Genomic DNA, 12,102 nt, shown 5'->3' on the forward strand with positions numbered 1-12,102 from the left:
GCGTTTCTTTTTGGTTATGAACGTCTTTTGTGGCTGACATGGAGCTAAGTGAGGCAATGAAGCCTCGTTCTTTCAAAGTAAAAAAAGGTATTTTTAGGGGCGATGCACCTTAGACCTCGCTCTGTGCGGTACTTGGCGTCCGTGTACACAGTGTTGCGCATGCGCGAGGAGCATTGGATTGGATTGGATTGCATTGAAGTGCACTAGTTTGGATTGAATTGGATTGAAATGAAATGAAATGGACTCGATTTGAATTTGGATTTGATTGGATTGTATTGGATTAAATTGAAATGTATGGGATTGGATTGCATTTGAATTGTATATACTCTACACACGCGTTGTCACTCATTTACAAACGCGAGTGGGCAATGCCACGGGTGATTTACGGTAAGAACGATCCCCAGTGCATAGCCCAATCGTCATGATTCACTTCGTGGAGATGCGTGAATTTTTTTGTCTTCACGACTCCTGATAGTGCCAAGACGATCGCGAGCGCTCACTATAAAAGGCGATTCGAAAGAAAGTAGAACCAAGGAGAGCAGCACACCAGAAGAGACAGTATATACATTATCAAGGATATGTTGCATGTGCTTAGTTTTAAATACTTACTGTGCATTTCAATTACGCCTGGTACCTGCGGAAGCTTTGAAAAATGCTTGACCATTGCTACCAATCGTACTTTCCGCGTCTCTCGTGCTGGGTATTGCCCGACTCACCGTTGTACCCGCGTAGCTCCGTTTGAGTGATTTTTCTGCGGTGTTGCTCGCCAATGCTAAACCGACCAGGTCTCGACGTCAAGCAGAAGACGATTGCTAGCAAATGATCACGCATCATTCAGTTGACTCCCGCAGCAGTTTCCGCGTGATTTTTTGCATCCTCGCTGAAATGCTCTTTTGTTAGGAAGGGCGACATGGTCACGCTGAGGAAATTGTGACGATGAATGGAATTGCCTTGTGATTTAAAACTAAACCCGCTTATTTTCTACCTGGGGGAGAACAGAGTGACAGGAGCCCAAGGCAACGGCGGCAATGGCGACGCAAATGGAGGCGGAGAAAAGGACGACAAAATGGAAGAAGACAAAACTACCGAAACCAAAATGGACGAAGACAAAAACAAAACAGAGGAAGACAAAACGGACAAAGGCAATGAAACGGTAGGAGACCAAACTAATGCACCCAAACCGGAGGAAGCTGATCCGTGGGAAGACTCTTCCGGAACCAAGGACGAAACCAACGGAACGGACAAAGGCGAAAAGAAGGAAGAAGAAGTGGTCGAAGACCAGAAAACAGAAGGCGGCAATAAAACGGAAGAAGGCGAACCGGACCAAAGCAAAAAAACGGACGAAGGCGAAATCAAAGAGAAAACAGACAAAGGCAAAGAACCGGGCGAGGACTGCCAGGATATATCCTGTGACAGTGAATGCAAGGCGAAGTACATTGCGAACGAAAAATTAAAGGGCGTGGCAGGACACTGCAGCCAAGAAAGCTGCATCTGTACCCATGTTGTCCGTAAGTTAAAATGTTTGCCCACGTTTTGCTCTAGCACAGTTTTCGCGCTGCTTGCGTCGACTGCGCGACCAGGGTTATCAAACTGCGTATGCGCTACCATTAGTATCACACCCAAACACTGATAGAGATAAAGAAAAGGGTTACGTTTGTTCCTGCATCCAACGAAAATCAAGAAAGACCACTTCTTTATCATGTAAAAAACGCAGGCCTGACTGATGCACTTGTCTCCAAGCCTGCTTATATTAAAGCCTCTCTAGTTCTCGCTTGAGCTGATTGGGACGACGGAACAGTATCACAGTTTTGTCATAGTGGGACTCCCAGGAGCGCGAGGAACACGAAAGACAGTCGTTCAACAAATGAGATGTGGGTGGGTCATTCTAGGAATTAAAGTGCTCTCTTAAACGCACGTTTAAACACCCTGGCCAACGTAAGCCTGACCACATGACGAAGGTATTTGGTAAACAGCACCAACGCAACAGGGACATACTCATTCTTGTGTTTGACCGAGCATTTGTCATAACTACCGGCTTCTGTGCCGTGCCTCCTTCTTTCTACAAAGGCACAGACTTCACCTAGTTTATTTGGTGCCAATACGGTAAGCTGCACCCCATATCTGGACGCAACCTTTTTTAACCTTTCAGTGTATCGGTGAATATACGGAACGACGGCGTACTTTTTTTCAGGGTGTCGAAGCGAAATTTTTTCGGGTTCGGTTCCGGTTCGGGTTCAAGCCTTTCGGGTTCGGTTCAGGTTCGGTTCCAAAGCACCACTCCGTTCCGGTTCGAACCGGTTCGAACCGGTTCAAGCGGGTTCAAACGGGTTCGAAGAAAAAAAGTAGGCGTATTTTTTTTCTGTTAATTTTTTGTGCTCGTTTTTCGTTTTCTTATCAAGGCGGCATCACAACAAAGTGACAACGAATGTTTCTTTGTGCAAATATTTTGTCTTGGCCAAACTAAAGCGACCCTGGAACACTTTTTTCAACTTTTTTCTAAATCTTGAGTGCTTGCACAAAGTAGTCAACCAACACATCCTGTACTTAGATTAGGGGGTCGCAAATTGCCTCAGCCAAAAATTACTGCTCTCTCCTCATCAGGTAACTTAGAAATTTGCTTTAAATATTTTTCTCTCAATCCCGGTCTTGGCGTTCTTCGACCACTGAATGACGTCATTACAGCGGTGTAGCGGCTATTTGCCGGCTTTCCTTAAGTTGCAGAATAGAACGCATTTGATAGCCACTTTAAAAAGAAAGTCACAAAACCAATGCAGAAAAGGAAGCTGCATCCGCAGCGACGAGAAAATCACGCACTGTTGCTCCGTGCTCGAAATAACTATAGTTTTCGCAGTGTTCCAGGTGCGCAGAAGAGTGAAAGCGTTTATAGAAATTGTTGATTGATTGATTTCTTGTTATTTATTTTATTTATTTATTTATTTATTTTATCATTTATTTATTTATTCATTTATTTATTTACTCATTTATTTATTTATTTGTTGTTGGGTTTAACGCGCCGATGCAACGCAGGCAATGAGGCGCGCCTTAGTAGATGGCTCCAGATTAATTTTGACCACCTGGGGATCCTTAACGTGCGCTGAAATCTCGTACACACGGACGTTTTCGCTTTCCGCGTCCATCAGGAAAGCGGCCGCCGCGGCCTGGAATAGAACATGCATCCTTAGGCTCAGCAGCGCAACGCCTTAGCCACTGAGCCACCGCGGCGAGTTTATCTAAAGTGTTCAATAGCTCCTTTAACTGTACAAGCTACTGCAAAACGTTTTATATGGTAGTGTGACGAGTATGTGGTGCCCTCCCCCTTCCTCCCCAATTATTGTTGGCCGCTAACTTCGGTGGCCCCGCCAGGCTCGGTGGGAAACATTGTGCATGGCTGGCGAATAAACAGCGACGAGCACAGGCGCTCGCGGTCAGTCACTATCACCACCAGCACGCTGCGGGTCATCACTCGGGTGGAGGGTACTACGACCCTCCCACGTTCACGAATGCGGGCCAAATCATGACAGGTAGGTCAACGATTACAACAATAACTGAAGCGAAACAAAAGGTTCGTTGGGACACTTAAGGCTGCGTATTTGTATGAATGTGAAAGCATTACACTATATGGCCGCAAGTTTAGCTTGATTAATGTAAGTCCGTTCAGTTTCATGATTCAATTTTATTTCATTGTTGGCTCATAACGCTGCAATTTTATACACCACAGTTGTTTTCTTGAGGAAACAAAAAATATGGCAGTCGATTACGGTGGTCACTAATGCGAAATTTGAGCACAGTAAGAACTGTAGTCTTGTTGGCGACGGCGCAGAGCTGCTGTGTCTTAGGAAGTTATCGTGTCCTCAACAAATGCACGACAGCATGCGGTATATTCTGTCGTTATCTCGTAAGACGTTGCTGCCGTGGAGCATGTCTCTCGCGGTCTGGAAATTTCGGCCTCCCCTCCCACTTTCGCCATTCTTTCGTCCTCCCCTTTCCTGCTCGCTCTATCTTCGGTGGCGTCTTCGTTCTCCCGGTTACAACAAGGCCGACGCGGAGAAACTACGCGAAACCACAGGAGCGGGCGCTTAAGGGCTGCGCTCTAAGCCATGGCTCTTTAGAGCCACCGCTGTACCGCCCTGTGATCCACTCCCTTCGCCGACCAGTGACGGGCCGCACATCGTCTCCAAATAATGCGTCCTCGCCACAGTCTTCTCGAAGTCGAACATGTACCCTCCTGGCCAGCTGGCAGCGCCCCGGTGCCTCCAGCGCCTCCCCCATCGGTGCGTCCTACCCAGAACCTTCTGGCAATGGGTAGCCTCCCTGCAGGCTGCCTTTTGCCTCGACCTACTAAGCAGACGACCCGTCCGTTCACAATCGTTTTTTGGTACCTTTGAGTGTCGCCGTGGTGGGGCGTTTTGCGTATCCCCCCTCCCCCCCCCCCCGGCGGCTCGTGACGGGCCGCTCCTCGTCCCCAAATCATGCATCCCCACCAGAATGTTCTGCCTGGCAGGCAGTCAGGCAGGCAGGCGGGCAGGCGGGCAGGCGGGCAGGCGGGCAGGTAGTTTACTGGAAAGCGGGCGGTCACTTTGGCGGGCAGGAGAGCCTACGCGCCAACCATCTTTTTTTTGGATCGATCAAATGTTACGCACGCACGCACCCCTATTTTCGCGAAATGAGACAAAAAAATTTGCGTTGTAAATAAATCGTTTGGTCGGCTACGCTTTCCATCTACCCCGAGTTTCAATGGCGCTTTAGCTTTAACACGAAATCATTAGCAGTTCTAGAAGTAAAAACAGTCCGGCGTCAGCGTTAATTACCGACTGCTAAGCGTGGCAGGTGGCATTTAGAGCAATTTTCTTCTGCTCATCTTTGATCTGCTAACAGAGCCATTACAAAGAAAGAACGGCTATAAAGGCTCATCGGACGGCGTGTATAGTACGGCATTGGATAGGGAACCACCGGAGATAGGCAATTGCTAATGGATTACCCTCCAGCGACCGGTTACAGGGATTGGGCTCTAGGAAAGATGATAGCCAAGTGAAGTCACAGGCAGCAGTAATGATCACTTACAGAGAGAGAGAGAGAGAGAGAGAGAGAGAGAGAGAGAGAGAGAGAGAGAGAGAGAGAAAGTGAAGTTTAAATAAATCGAGCAAAGGTGCAGAGAGGAGTCTTCATTCGAGGGGGCCGAATCGACAGCCGTTTCCATAAAGAGCAACTTATCTTCCAGGCCGGAGCTGGCCATCGCTGTCACCCAAATCTCTATGGAAACGTGGAGGTTGAGTGGATCTATGGTACACTTGTCGCCGCCGCCTACTATTTGTACGAGGTTCCCAGGCTCTCCACAGAAGCGACGAAGTGGAGAGAGTTGTGTACCGTCAAAGAGGTGTAGTCTGGTGATGTGTGGGAAAGTGTATGCCCGCAGGGCGTGGAGTAATCTTTCCTGGTTAATCGGTAGCTATTTGTGCGGGGAGAAATACGTTCTACGGAAGAGGCTATAGGGCTGAGTAACTTCGTGGTCTGTGACTGCAGGATCCATGCACTCGCTCCGGGCTTCACCACCGCTAGCTAAGCGGGTCAAATCTCGAGCCACGAGGATGGTGATCTTGTTTGCCGGGGATGCCAGTATGAGCTGGTGCCCATACAATCGTGACTGTCTCGTTGGTGGTCTCCGATTGATCATTGGAAGTGTTGTAACATGCAATCGATCGTTGGCAAAGTTGGGCCACGCCTGCTAAGAGTCTGTTATGAGAGTTTTGGCGCCGCTTCCTCAGCTTGAAGGGGGCTGTGTTCAGGGGTTGAGATGGTACACCTGTGGGAGGCTGCAGAACGGCAGCACAAAGAAAGAGAAGGTACTGAAGAATGCTGTCGGGCGTCTCTTGCATCAAACCAGTTGACCCATCTTCCCTTTTTATTTCTTTCAATTTAGTTTCTTTCCAACCGTCTCCCCTCATATATATGCACGTTTTGAAAACCCTTTGATGAATATAAAATATGCATTAGGCAATTAGTTGTTAACTTTATTGCGAGATGTCAATTTTAATATAGAAACAACAAACAGCGCGATACGGACATAAACAAAGACCTTTTGTAGCATTCAAGGGGTCGTCACATAACTTTGCGGCTACTTTGTGTTTGACAAAATTTCCTGATTGGCCCAGAAGGAGAACGCTGCAAAATTTCCAAATGCCAAGGACCCCAAAGGTATCATATGTGGTCCGACCATCTAATCCGCCTTAACTGACCAGCTAATTCCTGTAATCTAAGTTAATCAACACACCAGTCCAACTAATTCATATTAGCTCATTCACTCACCTAACTAATCTACCCCAGTCTACCCGCTAACCCGCATTATACGACTTTCATCAATCCGCCTCTTAAGTTTAAGATTGATCAGATTCAAGATAACATGAAAATGCTATCAAATATACTTTAAAAGTGGAAATTACGATCCCCCATTTTTTTATATCTCACGTTCTCTTAGAGCAGCAACCAAAGGACACAACGGTACTGTACACAAGAAAAAGTAACGTTAAGTTTGAGAACTACGAGTGTTTGTTTCTCAGTGCTGCTTGTATATAATTGCCCATTCAAACTAAAATAAGTGGAAGATATGGATTTATTGGTGATGGTGTCCCTGAAGGCCTTCAGAAGCGGACAGGGGTGCATGTGAATTAGGGCGCATTGAAAACTTTACACGATTTTAAACACCATGCACATAGAAAAGATGAAGAATATTCTATGATATGTTGCCTCGGAATATGCGTTCCAACTTAAAGGGACACTGAAGTGAATTTGTCAAGCTCCCGTTTTTGCTTGCACTGCGTAGACTGGCTCACATTAGCACACTTTTCATCGTTTATCCGGTTGACAAATCGGTAATTATTTTACAAAGCGCGAAAGAAGAAAAACTACCATGCGCGGTTTGCGGCGGCCGCACCAACTAAGGCTGTGACGTTGAGAGGAGGGGCGCCGTGATTGGACGATGCCCAAGGTTAGCAATCACACAAGTTTCGGTTTCGGTTTCGGTTCTGTAAAACATAACCAATGGCGTTGTTGGATGGGCATTCTCAATATCTCAGTAATCATCGTACCGCGCTTCTGCCATGTTGTCGGCTGTAAAATGCACAAGATAAGCCTCCCAGGACGGCTTGTAGTCGTAGCATTCACTAGCCGAGACCTACGCAGTGCATGAACGCCCTCCGCGTACCCGCAGACGCCCAAATGTCATGCGCTTTTCCCCCATATTTGGAGCTTGCCTCCCTCATGCCTGTATCGTAAAAAGCGTGTTCGCACCAGGCCAAAGGTCTGTTCATTCTGGCCTGTGCCTACTGCCTGCAAGCAGTCGGTGCTTATGGCAACAGCACGCCAACGAGAACTCGCTAGCGCGCCAGTGCCAGCCTGCGCGCGTTTTGTGAACTAGTTCGTGTAGCCATGAACATTGCGGCCCCAAAAAAGGTGAACTCAGTATAGAAAACATCGGCGGAAAACAAAAAAGTTAACTTACAAAAAAAAAAGCACGTACCCGCGGGGATTCGAACTCGTGACTCGCAAAACATTTGGGGTGAATTCGTAGCGCCCCAGACTGCTAGGCCACGGAGCGGGAAGGGCATGCCTTGCTAATATAGGGTATATATTGTACAACCGGTTTGCACTTTTATTTAGTTTTGGCATTTCAAGCCGCTTAGGTGACTATTTGTTGTACTGCGATCGTGCAGTAAGCGTCGCCCGAGTTTCCACAGTAGCTCACGTCTAGCAATTGCATTTCGTAGACGGAAAAGCGTTCGCAGATGCGTAGTCGTGCTGCTGACCGCTGTGCTTGTTCGCCCAGCGCAAAAAAGTGCTTCCCGCGCCCTAGTTTTACGCTGTACGGTAAAAATATCAGTTGATTTTATTTGCTTAGTACCTATATTGACTTCGCTGACTCTTCTCCCGCCTTCAAGAGGCCTTATATTTTCCTACTGGCGTACCAGTCAGCGAAGCGTCGCATGTGCAGCGCTTGTGTGAAGCGACCTTGACTTGGAGCTAGATACAGTGTACAAACAAACCAAGTAAAGAAAGGCACATTCTTCCATTCACAAACGTGTCCTGGCTTCGTTTCAACTAAGCGAACGAATTGCGACGAAGCAATTTTTTTTTAACCTCCTTGATTGCGACGACCCGCCGGCGGCCGGCGGACGAAACGCTGGGCCGACTGACTCTGTCGGCCGGGGAGCCGTGCAGTAGCGCAGCCGTGGCGCAGCCAATTGCCAGCTCATCCCCTCCTGACGTCACACGAAAACGCCACAGAAAATGGGCGAGCGTAAAGAGAGGAGGACAGCGTTTTCGAATTAGTTTTTCTACTAAATAAAATCGCGTAAACGCGCCTAGAGTGGTCGAAACATGGCCTCGGGACTCCGGACAACAATTTGCGCTAGTAATGCCGCAATGTTTACATATCACTTCAGTGTCCCTTTAAGTTATGGTAAAGGTAAAAGATAATTGGGAGAGATGGGCAGTACCTAACGCAAACTGATAGTATATACGGACAACTTTACATTAAATTGAGGGCAATAGTTAGAAGAGAACATGATGGGCCTTGGTAAGTGCAGACTATGCAAAATATTTCATGGTGCTGTTTGGCGAGTGGCAAAATATCTTCAGACGCAAGATAGGGTACCGAAATGGAAAACTAAAAATCATACTTTTGAGGCCCGGGAACCGGTTCGGAACGGTCCCTTCGCTTCGTTCCGGTTCGGGTTCAGTTCCAAAATGCCGCAAAAGTACGGTTCCGGTTCAGTTCCGGTTAGGGGCAAAAATTCGGGTTCAGTTCCCGTTTTTGGTTTGGTTCCGGTTCGACACCCTGCTTTTTTTGTTGTTGTGTTACTTCCTTGTGTTGCCCAAGCTCATCGCAGCCTTTTATCACTTTTACAAGCTTATTACACGCTGACGCCAAAGGACTAGTTGGAAAACCTGCTTCTTTTAGTTATTTGACCTGTTCCTTTAACCTTTCGTTTATTGAGTGCACGCACGATGTTTGCAACGCTGAACGAAGACTAGAAAAAGCTATTGCGCTCCTTAAAAGTTTATTGTAGCCTGAATTGTAGTTCAACAAGGGCTTGATGGATCTGGGTGCAAATTTCTATCAAACATGGTTCTGGCACAATTTTACGAAAGGTTCAGAAATTGGATACACGTTTCCTTCAGGGCTTCAAAGGTGCAATTTGGGCCCATACCCTCCTCTGTACCTTCAAGACATCCCCAATATTGCGGAGAATGGAACTCGGAACACTACTGGCGCTAGGCGACACAAGGACGAGGATTTACACACACAAGTGAAGCGCACAGTAGCTACTGATTTATTATTCACAACAAACACAACTTATAACAAAAAAATTCAGATGCCATGACAGGAAGAGTTAATCAATCTCGATGAAAATATATACAATATTTGTCATGCGCATGCGTTTGCCTACGAACTGTCTAGTAGTTCCATCTCTCTTGTCGACGAAGCAATCGATGGCGAACTGATACAGTCTTTTTCTTTTCGAATGGCATAGGCTTCCCATATGTCGCTGGTGATCGTGTTTGTAGATTTAAAGAGAACCGCGGTGCGTTCGAATTGCGCAGGGCCCCCATGTCTGGCGCAGTGGGCAGCCAAGTGCCCAGGTGCTGAGACTTGCCTGCACATATTTTTATATTCTCTGAGTTGTTCGTTAACGCAGCGTCCAGTTTGGCCTATGTAAGCCTTCCCGCACGAAATAGGTATCCTATATACCATCCCGGAGCAGCATGCGACAAACTTGCTCGTATGCTTAATGCCACATCCTGTTTGTTTAGCATCTCTGGTTTTGTTAATCATCTTGCACAGCATTTTTGGTTTTGGGGAGCAGAAAAAACTACCGGGACATCATGCCTCGTGCCAAATTTCTTTCACTTGTGGGAAATTTTGTGGATGTACTGCAGAACGATCGGCCGCTTATTTGTATTTTTTGCTGTCTTTCTCTTTTTTAATCTCTTCTACCACTGTTCTTAGCACTTTTCTGCAACAGAGACAAGTACTTGATTAGTAAACCCGCTTTGTGTTAGGCGATCAATTTGAAAAGACAGACTTTCAGTGACTCTGTGTTCACAGGATTTTTTGATAGCTTGCGGCATGCAAGAAGTGGCTACGGCTCTCTTAATCAACTTTGAGTGTGCTGAATCGTATGGCAGCAACGCCTTCTCTCCTCTCGTAGGATAGCACCAACACGTGTGTGACAGTCCTGTCTTCAGCTTAATGCCAAGGAATTCAATGGAATCATTAACAGGTTTTTCATATGTGAAATGAAGGCCCTGATGCGCAGACTCAAATTGTACAATGATTGGAGGGATGCTACTTTTATATGTGAGCGCCTTGCTTTAAGCAAACCAAAAACCCATCCACATGCCTTGTGCCAAAAATATGTCAGAAAGCACCATCGGAATAGCCGGTATTCAATGGCATGGAATGCATGCAGGCAACCATACGAGCGCGCCGCCATATCTGCGGTCAAGCGTCTGTTGCTAAGCGACACGGCCCGCAGATCAGGCACACCTCTTCTCCTCCATGCAACCGTGCAAGTGCGCCGTCACTCGTTACGTCGGGCTCCGCGGGACGGCGGTACTTGTCCATGCTAAGCACGACTGTGAAACACATGACTGTGGTAACGTTACAAACAACCCCTATACAACCGGTCACGGGTCCGCTCACCGCAGTGAGTCCTGAGGCAATCCCTGAAGAACCGGACTTGGTGACGCCTCTCTTCTGAAAACATCTTGCAGTAACCCCTGGAACAATCTGGAGTGGGTTGCAGCCGGCCGTACACTCGCTGGAAGTCTTCAGGACGGGTTCCGATGCTTATACGCGTGCTAACATTCCACGCAGCGATGAGCGAAATTGAGGTCACTGGGTTAGTTGGATTGAACGGCACACGCTGAAGATAGCCCGTCGGAAAAGAAATGGGCTGCCGCAGGATGGAGAGTTGAGCGAGTTGGTATTGCGACAAGGTTTTGAAACAGCGCGGTAATAAAAGAACACAAAGAGAAGAACGAGACAGCACGAGTGCTGACTATCAAGTGAGATTTGCTTAGAAAGAGCAAACAATTGTACATAAAATAATACTGCAACTGCGAATGCTCTACCATTAGTATCACAACCAAACACTCATAGAAATAAAAAGAAGGGTTGCGCTTGATCCTACAGCCAACAACAGTCAAGAAAGGCCACTTCTTTATCGCGTACATAAACAGAGGCTTGACTAATGCACTTGCCACCAAGCCTGCTGGCGTTGAAAGCCTCTATAATGTCTCGCTTGAGCTGATTGGGGTGACGAAAAAGTGCGACACTGTTATGAAAGCAGCGCTGACAAGAGCGCTAGAAGCATGAGCGGCAGCGATACAACAAATGAGATGCGGGTGTGCCTTTCAAGGAGTTAAAGTGCTCTCTTCAACGCCCATTTCAACAACGGCCCGTGACAAAGGCATTTGGTAGACAGCACCAATGGAACACGGGACATACTTATTCTTTTGTTTAAGCGAGCATTTTTCAGAACTACCGCCTTCTGTACCTTGCTTCCTTCTTTATACTAAGGCGGAAACTTTACCTAGTTTATTTGGTGCCGACATGACACCAAGCAAGCTAGGCAAAGCGCCTTTTCCTGATAGGTACCTTGTTTTATCCTAAGGTACGCACCAGCAAAAGGCTGTGTCAGCAGTACAGAAGAAATTCAAGAAGGCAATTGTTAATTTGGCATCAAGAAAAAGAAAAACAAGCGTTGTCGCTACTTGAAAAGATGTATCTTAAAAAAAAAGAATATTTCGGTTTTAGCCCAGTCTGTTAGGAAGGCCCCCAAATTGCATCTTGAAGTGTTCTGCACCACCAAAACGCACAAAACTGGCATTGACTTCCGCGCAGTAGACACTGAGACGGCCACTTGGCACGTTCACGTGACGACCTACTTGAAAATATGCCTCTCGTCTTTGAAACTTGCGTAGCCGTTTCCTTGTGAGAAATTCTGAAATGATCAGTGAATATTTAGATAATGAACATCTTGCAAATTTCGCAGCCTTCAGTATTGATTGCAAATTTCGCAGCCTTCAGTATTGATGCCGAGG

At 46.9% G+C, this 12,102-nt stretch overlaps 1 long non-coding RNA gene across 1 annotated transcript in view; it reads left to right on the forward strand.

Annotated features, from left to right (window-relative positions):
• LOC144161831 (uncharacterized) overlaps nt 1–12,102 on the forward strand; it is a 34,511-nt gene that overhangs the window by 4,546 nt on the left and 17,863 nt on the right. The window contains exon 2 of the long non-coding RNA XR_013320498.1: nt 1,000–1,508. This is a non-coding gene — a long non-coding RNA (uncharacterized LOC144161831). The remainder of the gene's footprint in view (nt 1–999; nt 1,509–12,102) is intronic.

This window comes from Haemaphysalis longicornis, unplaced genomic scaffold (assembly GCF_048455015.1).
Source record: "Haemaphysalis longicornis isolate Haplotype H1 unplaced genomic scaffold, Haemaphysalis longicornis Haplotype H1 scaffold_12, whole genome shotgun sequence".
Taxonomy (NCBI): Eukaryota; Metazoa; Arthropoda; class Arachnida; order Ixodida; family Ixodidae; genus Haemaphysalis; species Haemaphysalis longicornis.